At 32.4% G+C, this 8,339-nt stretch overlaps 1 long non-coding RNA gene across 1 annotated transcript; it reads left to right on the plus strand.

The window, feature by feature from the left end:
* Positions 1–6,416: 6,416 nt before the first annotated feature.
* LOC110738934 lies at positions 6,417–8,000 on the plus strand. Its single transcript, XR_002514680.1, has 3 exons — positions 6,417–6,722; positions 6,958–7,163; positions 7,738–8,000. It is a non-coding gene; the product is annotated as an uncharacterized LOC110738934 (long non-coding RNA).
* The last annotated feature ends 339 nt before the right edge of the window (positions 8,001–8,339 follow it).

Here is an 8,339-nt window from a genome sequence, read left to right on the forward strand (position 1 = left end):
ACTTTAATATTCATAGAGATAAAAGCTTGAGTATACTTTGTAAGAGTAAGAAGTTTAAAGGAAATATAACGGAAGGAAATGTAATACAACCAGGAAAGGACAAGCTGCAAAAATGATTTGGTAAAGGTGTATTGAGGGTTTAGAGTAATTAATTTATTGGATTGTGGTGGATAGATTGTCTAAGTCCGCAATGTTTAAAACCCGATGAAGGAGACTTCGAAGATGGAGCAACTTGCAAAGGCTTACATCAAATTCGTTGTGAGATTACATGGAGATCCTGAATATATCATGTCAGATAAAAATTCCTAGTTTCTTTCAAAATCCTAGAAGGAGGTATACAGGAGAACTTTGGTAATACATTTGAGACGATTATAACCTCCACCCATTGGTATAATAGCGAAATAATATTTGACAGGGGAAGTTATGCAGAAAACAAGCGTATTCAATTTCAGAAAAGGATGTAACAAAGCACCATAGAAGCCAGCATTGATATGGAAACATTTTAAGGTTGGAATAAAAGAACCATGAAATTTCACTATGTTGGGGAACATTAGTGAGTGAAGCAAGAAAAATGGATTTGATCTGAGTAGTGCAAGTTAAACAACGGACAGGACACAAGTGTTATTGAAAGTGTAACCCATAAGACAAAAGATGAATTTTGGTAACAAAAGAAAATTTGAGCCAAAGTATATATAAATATATATGAATTTGCATAGAATTGGTAAAGTGGCAAATAACTTGGCATATTATCGGACCTTGGTAAAGTATAAGACAATTTTCATAAGTCATTGTGAAAGAACATTAACTACAGGTATGAGTTGCAAAGAGATCTATTGAGTTCAGCCAATTTGATCATGAAAAGGCTAGACAAATCAAAGTTTTGAATATCAAAGTGCTTCATAATTTTACTAGAGGATGGGTGAAAGATAGTATAGATGGAAATTTATTATTTTTGGTATAATGAGTAAGAATTAATAAGAATTTTGGTTCGCAACAAAGAATGCATACAGAGAAGTGTTATGACCTTACCAGAGATGGAATGAGAAAAGATCAACATGATTCTAAAGTTGAGTTAAATGGAGTTACGGGGGCGTAACTCGTTTTCTTTAAGGGGGGTAGAGTGCGATAGAATTACGCGCTTTTTCCTTAATTTTGGCATTTTAAAGTGCTTTTTCGTCAGTTTTACACTGATTTAGTTGATAAGTTTGATTATTTTACACACTAAGATGTGTAAGTTTATTACCAAAGTTGATTCTTACACTAATGCTAGTGTGAGTTTGTTAGATAGTCTAATAGTTTATACATTATTTTGTGTAAGTTTGTTAGTAAAGTTGTTATCTTACACATTATTTTGTGTAAGTAGGTCAGCAAGTTGGTTACTTTACACACTAGTTTGTGTGTGAATGAATAGATGAGGTAGAAAGGAAGTATCACAAAAGTACAGCAACTAAAAGTATTAAGAAAAGTTTTTAAGATTTTAAGTATTTATTTGCCTTTAAACGAGTTTTTAAAGTTTTCGTACCTAAGTTTCGAGGACGAAACTTCTTTTAAGGGGGGTAGACTGTAATACCCCGTATTTTTATGTATTTTTATAAAGTATTTAAGTATTAATAAAATGTATTGTCAAGGGCTCTAGTATTTTAATTAAATATTTTAAAGGGTTAAAGTATTTTAAATATAAAATTTTATAAAAGTAAAATATGTTTTTGGCCAAACGTTTATTAATTATTGGGCAATGTAAATTATTCCTACATACTCTTATTGGAATAACCCATTCCAAAACCCATAACTTAAGCCCTATCCCATAACTCAAGCCCACATATTTATAAGCCCAAATCTAACCCTACACTCTCTACTCTATAAATACCTCATGAATCCCCAAAAATTTCCCACACAAAAAGGTTAGTCTTATTTTCTCTCTCCTTTGTTTTATTAATTTGTGTAATTATAATTATTGTTTATGGGTTTTAATTTTATTGTTTGAAATTAATTTAATTAGTATCAAATTGTATTTTGATGATTAAACTTTATAATTTTCAGATTTTTTAAATTTTATAACCTAGGGTTTTTAATTATTGAAAATCATGATTTTAGGGTTTTTATGAATAATTGATTTAGGGCTTTTATAGTAATGATGTTTTGAAATTTTGGTGATTATAACTACTTATTAGTTTAACTTAATTCCATATTATTTTGAACACGTAAATTCATGTTTTAATTATTAGATTTCCGTTCGTTAATATTAATCCCGTTTTAATCTCGATCAGGTTCTAAACTCCTCCGATTTTGATAAAAAAAAAGTAGTGTTTTTCGAGTGGAAACAACGTTTTAAGAAAGACTCACTTCCTATGGTAGTGAGCACCACCCTCTCGTGGCCAAATTCAGCCTCTAAATACGATTTTCGAGCAGTTTTTGTTTTTTAACGAAGTTTTTTTTATGCTTTAAATTTTATCCTTGAGTTTAAAAAGGGGTAAGAGATAATTTAATGTTTCTATGGATAATTTAAGTATAAAGATGTATTTTGATGAAGTTTTAAAGGATTTTTGATTAGTTTAAAATGTTGGAATTTTATAAAAAGTAGTATAATTGTGATTTTTAATAAAAGGGTGTGATTATCCATTAAAAAGGAGTTTAATTAGGGGTTTTTAAATAATTTTCAGATTATTATAAGTTATTTAAAGTGAGTTTAAGTTGCTGGAAATTGTGTATACAAGGGTAATTAATATAGTATTATTGTCCCTTTATGTAGGAGACTTGGTTCGAGAATTGTTGTAGATTACTCGGTTATTTTAAGAGCTTATTTGAGGTACGTACGCGTACTTAGCATATTTTGATGAAGTAAAATCATGCTAGGCTTGATTTCAATCAATTACAAGTAGTATCATGCTAAGGTTTATGTATGGAATTGTGAATTAATGGTGTTGGTGATTGAATTGTGAAGCATAAATTATTTGTGATGGTTATAGATTGGAAAATTATATTTTGGGCATGTTGTGTTTGAACCACATTTTTTATTTATGGCATGTTAGAAGGCATGATTAATTAAACTACATGTTTAATTATGTTTGGAATATTGAAAAGGAATTTTATTATGGTTCAAATAATTTTTATTGATGCTTTAAGCATGAGGAAGGAGCTAAATAAGTGTCTATGTACACAAGGAATAAATTGTATGTTGGTGCCTTTGTGCACTTAAGGTGTTTTTAACACCGAGGGATAGGATTTTTGGCGCATTATGCGTTTAAGGTGTCTTTGACACCGAGGTAGAATTAAAAAGGGTTCAATATTAAATAATATGTGGTCACTAGTTATTCAACAATTAATTTGGTATGTTTGGTTGATTGAATAATTATTGTTGATTGTTTTATGATGCTTTGAGAGTCATCACCAAGTCCAATAAAAGGTAAATAACGTAAAGTGAAAGAGATTACGCACCAAAACTCTTGGAACGTATATACCTTGAGTATGAACAATAAGGGAAGTTATGGGGTTTTATATTTAACCATAACTTCTAATGGAGTACAGGACGCTGTACATTCCTTTTTATTTATTATTATGCGCAGGAATTCCGCCACCTTTGAGTGGTTTTGTCGCTGACACGGTTAGCTCCCGTGTTAGTTAACCTCAATTTATTTGGGGGAGGTATAGTTGGAAACCCGTTCGATGCGTAATCAACGCTAAATGAATTATTTAGTGTCTAGTTAATGTGTCTTGTTGATTGTTGTGTGTGCTTGTAAACAGGTGCAATGAGGTAAGTGTGTGTTGATAGGTGAAAGCATGTTAGTGTGTTTAATTACGCTTATGTACTCAGTTTTGCTGATTGTGTGTGTTTGTGTGTTTGGCCATGTCTTTACTTTGGCCCTACGACGACCCATTTTCTAATGGCGAGTAGTGGGGACAAGTAGAGAGGAGGTTTTCAGGTGATGAAGCATATTCATGAATGGGCATGAGTGAAGAGCGAATCATGCTAGTTTCTATAAGTCTATGATGTGTTTAATGCTTTAATTATTTATGATATTATTATCATGCATGACTAACGCAAAAGTTTTAAAGTTGGTTTGGTTTTAATAAGGGCCTACAATGGTTCCAAGTTGTAGGATGGTTTTATTTTACTTCGTTTGACTTTGGTTTTGACTTTACTTTCGTTGGTTGACTTTTCAAGTTGACTTGTTTTGAATGGTTTTGAAATTAGTCTTCTGCTGTGTGTCTTTGATGGTTGCCTTAGCCGTTTTCACGGTGGCGGTAATATCTTAGATATTCCTATTTAAATTTTTAAACAGGGCAAAACAGGTATTTTAAATGAAAGAAATTTCTAGGATGTTACAATAACCTTAAAGGTTGGTAAATCCGTAGTTAAGAACTTTTCCGGGAGAGTCTTGCCACTCAGTTGTGGTGCAAGCTCATAATTGTAGTACTAAGTCCCTGAGCTTGCTCGAAGGAAATGTTTCTCCAAGGCCTCTAGCCTGCCGGCTCTTGCTTTTTCTTACAGAAGGTTTTCTTTTCCTTTCTTTGCTTTTATTTAAGCCTTTTCAGCTTTTTTATTAGCCTTTAATTGGGCTTCTTCTTCTCGAAGGGCCTTTAGGTTTTGGAGTTCCTGTCTAAGTTTCTCCAATACTGCCTTGTCACCCATGATTGGACTAGTACGCAAATGTGGAATATGACCTAGTAATGTGTATCACGAGAAATTGAGCGCGCTCACTTAAACCTTTTCTACCAAGCATTCAAATAATGAATCAAAGTCAAAATGATTGTTTTATTTCTTTTTTAATCCTTGTAATACGAATTCACTTTAAGCAAGTTTGTTGATGAAGAGTGTTAAAAAATTCACGAACAATCATTAATGGAATGTCATGATATGTGTTGACTTCAACAACGTAATCATCTAAGGATTTTACTTTAAATGAATTGTTTTCGAAAAAGGTAGAAGAGAAAGAAAAGAAAGTTGGATTGAAATACTCATCAAATTTTTAGGAATATTAATCAACCCGAAGATAGTCCTTAAAATGATAAATATACTATGGTAGTTGTTGATCATTTAGATTACAATAGAGATCGATACCTTTTTTTATATTTTTATTTTTATTTTTTATTTTTTTAATTATGATTCACATATTGCTCATCTTTAAAGGATAATATTTTACTATTTGCTTAAAAAGAATGATGGCCTCCGAATGTAAAATCCAAGAAATAATTAAATCAATTTCTCGGTTTTATCATTCATTATCTTACTTTTTTTTTTTTTAGTTTTTAATTTATTTGTATTTTTTAAGAAAGATTTTTTTTCTTTTTTGGTTCGTTGTATTTATCGCTTTTTTTTTTGTGAGGCAAACATAGCAAGTAAGGTTCTCGAAATTTTCTTTTTAAACCATAGAAAAGGTAAATAAATTATACTCTTAAATCAAGGTTGATCAATTACAACTGAAACATGATGAACACGTAAATAGGCACGTTTAAGAATAAACATATTGATGACGTCCTATTAAGGGATGCGAACTTTTAATGACGAACTTCATTAGAAGTAATGTCATTAGTTCGATTATAAAGTACGTAAATGAATCATCATAATAATATCGCGCGCAATTTTCCGTCTTGCGCTAAAGTTGAAAGTGCAACTTCAAGAGTAGCATATGCCACAAGTTAAAGTCAACGTTGAACAGTGGGCGCGCGTAAGACACAGAGTTGAGCGGAGGTGCCGCGCGCAACTTCTGAACTTGCGCTTGGAGGGCGCACACAACTTTGATAGTTGCGCTTGCCACCTGGTAGGTTCGACTTTTTTTTTTTTTTTTTTTGAAAATCGAAGAGCAGACAACTTTTTTTGTCAAACCACGATTTTTAAGATTTTTTTTTATTATATCAACAGGTAACAAGCTGGAATTAGTTAGATTGGACACGAAGCACATATTCATGTAGTCACATAAGCACATAAAAAGAACCGTCAAAGCATACAATGTCTTTCTAAGGTCAAGGCTTGGGTGCCCAAGGGTACCATATCTTAAGAGACGATGCACTAATCAATCACTCAACTTGTTGACCCATGACATAGCCTTCACAACATTTTGTTGGCGATATGCGTAAGATGATTGTTATTGATTTCGAGATTGAAGCCTGGTGTTGGAAGCCCCTAATTAATGAGCAAATCTCCAATGGTTAAAGTGTGCTATGATTATGCATGATGCAATGTTGCTTGTTTGGTTTTTACTTTTGTGAAAAAGGAAGATATTCTGCGTTCAAGTCTTGCTCTCTAACTAGAGATTATCCAAGTTAGCCATCGTTACAACCCATAGGTAACCTGGTGTTGGAAACCTTTGTCCATAACTAAGAACTAATCTTGTAACTTCTAAGTCCCACTTGTGGAAAAAAGTTCATTTGTAACGCCTCAATTGTAACAGGCATAATTAAATCCGTTACAATAAGATGATTCATAACGGGTAATATATAGGTCTGATACAAATAACTGATATTTGTAACGGGCGAAAATTTGACGGTAACAAATAAACAATATTCGTAACTTATTTAGATCTGAATTGTGAATTTCTGTCAACTTATTTGGACCAATTATTTAAAGATCGACGTTTCGAGTATGATTTTTTTGGTATTCGTCCATGTATAATCTCTGAAATCCGATTCAAAGTGATTATGCTGAAGCTTGAGTAATTCATCTCCGTCGAAGCTACATTGTAGAAGCTTATGAGCTTTAACTCCTTATTGAAATAAAATCAGAGGTAAATTCTTTTTTTTTTTCATTTATTAACCATTGAATATCAATTTTTTAGGTCATTATAGTCAAATTCGGGATATTTTGTGGTGAATTATTGAAATATTTGTTATATTGTTCAATTTATTAAAGATTATAACAATCAATTTTGCTGCTAGAATTTCTTATGTGCATTTGTCGTTGATAATCTTGAGCAAAAAGAATTTATTTTGATTTTTGGAACCTGATTTAAATGGGTTTAGGTTTAATAGTCGGTCTTCTCGGAGCACTAAAGCTCATTCTTAGTCCTGCCGCCGCCATCCAAGCCGCTTTGCACCGAACCAATCGATTTGATTTTCAATCCCTGAGATTTTCACTATGGTGAACATTCGTAGGGTTCAAGAAGATTCTTGGGAAGAATTTTCCCGTAATCCTTGGGTTTTTGCCCTAGATGTTTTTCGCACTCATGGTAATTCCATTCTCCTTATCATTTTAATGGTTTACAATTCTGGTATGTTGGTGTATGCGTTTTAATTTGATTGATTTAGGGTTTATTGTTTTGTGCAAAATTAGGTGTGGTTTATATTACCCCTTTGCGTGCTATCAAACACCCACCCATTTCTACGCAACCATAGGACATTTTCGAATTCCTCTCTTTTGCTCCAAGTTATACCGAATCTTCTAATGGTCACTTTGAAATGTGGCCCTTGTTAGAGTATCAATATACCTTATCTTTAGGCTTAGTGCCACTTTCTGTCGTGTTAAATACTTGAATATATGATTTTACTTGCTATTTGTTCTTTACTCTTGTTGCACCTGTGTGATGGCGCTACGGGGATTGATGTTGTGGGGGTTGTTGTGGACTTGTGGGTTTTGTTAACCATGTAGCTTTCTCTGCTTAATTTTTGAGCTAGTGCCAGAATTACTCTGAATAATTCTGAATAGTTCAGCTGGCCATTTTGCCTTTTGTTATTGATATGAATGTTGTGGAATACGGGAGCGAGGGGAAGCATGTAACTTGATTTATTTTGGTGATTTTTCAGTGGAATGCCTGAGACGGAACCGATTATGATTGTGAAAAGCTTAAATAGAAACGACTGCAAGAGTACACTTCTTTTCAAGGGTGGTGGCAGTATTTTAGCACAGTTGCTAAGGGACTTGTCATCATTCTGCGAATTTGGTGAGCAGATTTTGTTTATATATGATAAGATTTTGTTGAATCTGACCATGGTTTTATTGAATTTTAAACAATTTTATTTTAAAGAACATTATATGCTAGCATGGTTAAGATCTCTATTAGTAATTATATTGTTCTTTGTTGAACAAGACTACAAGAGCAGTAATATGATCATAACGCAAAATCAGGACCATTATTATATTATAAACAATGGACGACTAAAATTAGTAAGAAGTATATGCTAGTAATGTTACACTCAGGGAATATTTATCTTTTTTTTTTTAATATTGATTTGTTTGTGATTTTGATCGGAAATCAGGTTCTGATCTGTATTGCTTATGCTTTGATTTGTTATTTTTTGGTGACTATCGAATGAAAAGTTGTTTGAATTTTTTTAGCTTACTTTGAATGTTAATTTAGTTATTTCTCTAGTCTTTTTCTTTTAAATCAGTAATTTGTGCCTTTTTT

The sequence above is a fragment of the Chenopodium quinoa genome, unplaced genomic scaffold, assembly GCF_001683475.1.
Source record: "Chenopodium quinoa cultivar QQ74 unplaced genomic scaffold, ASM168347v1, whole genome shotgun sequence".
In the NCBI taxonomy this organism is placed as follows: Eukaryota; Viridiplantae; Streptophyta; class Magnoliopsida; order Caryophyllales; family Amaranthaceae; genus Chenopodium; species Chenopodium quinoa.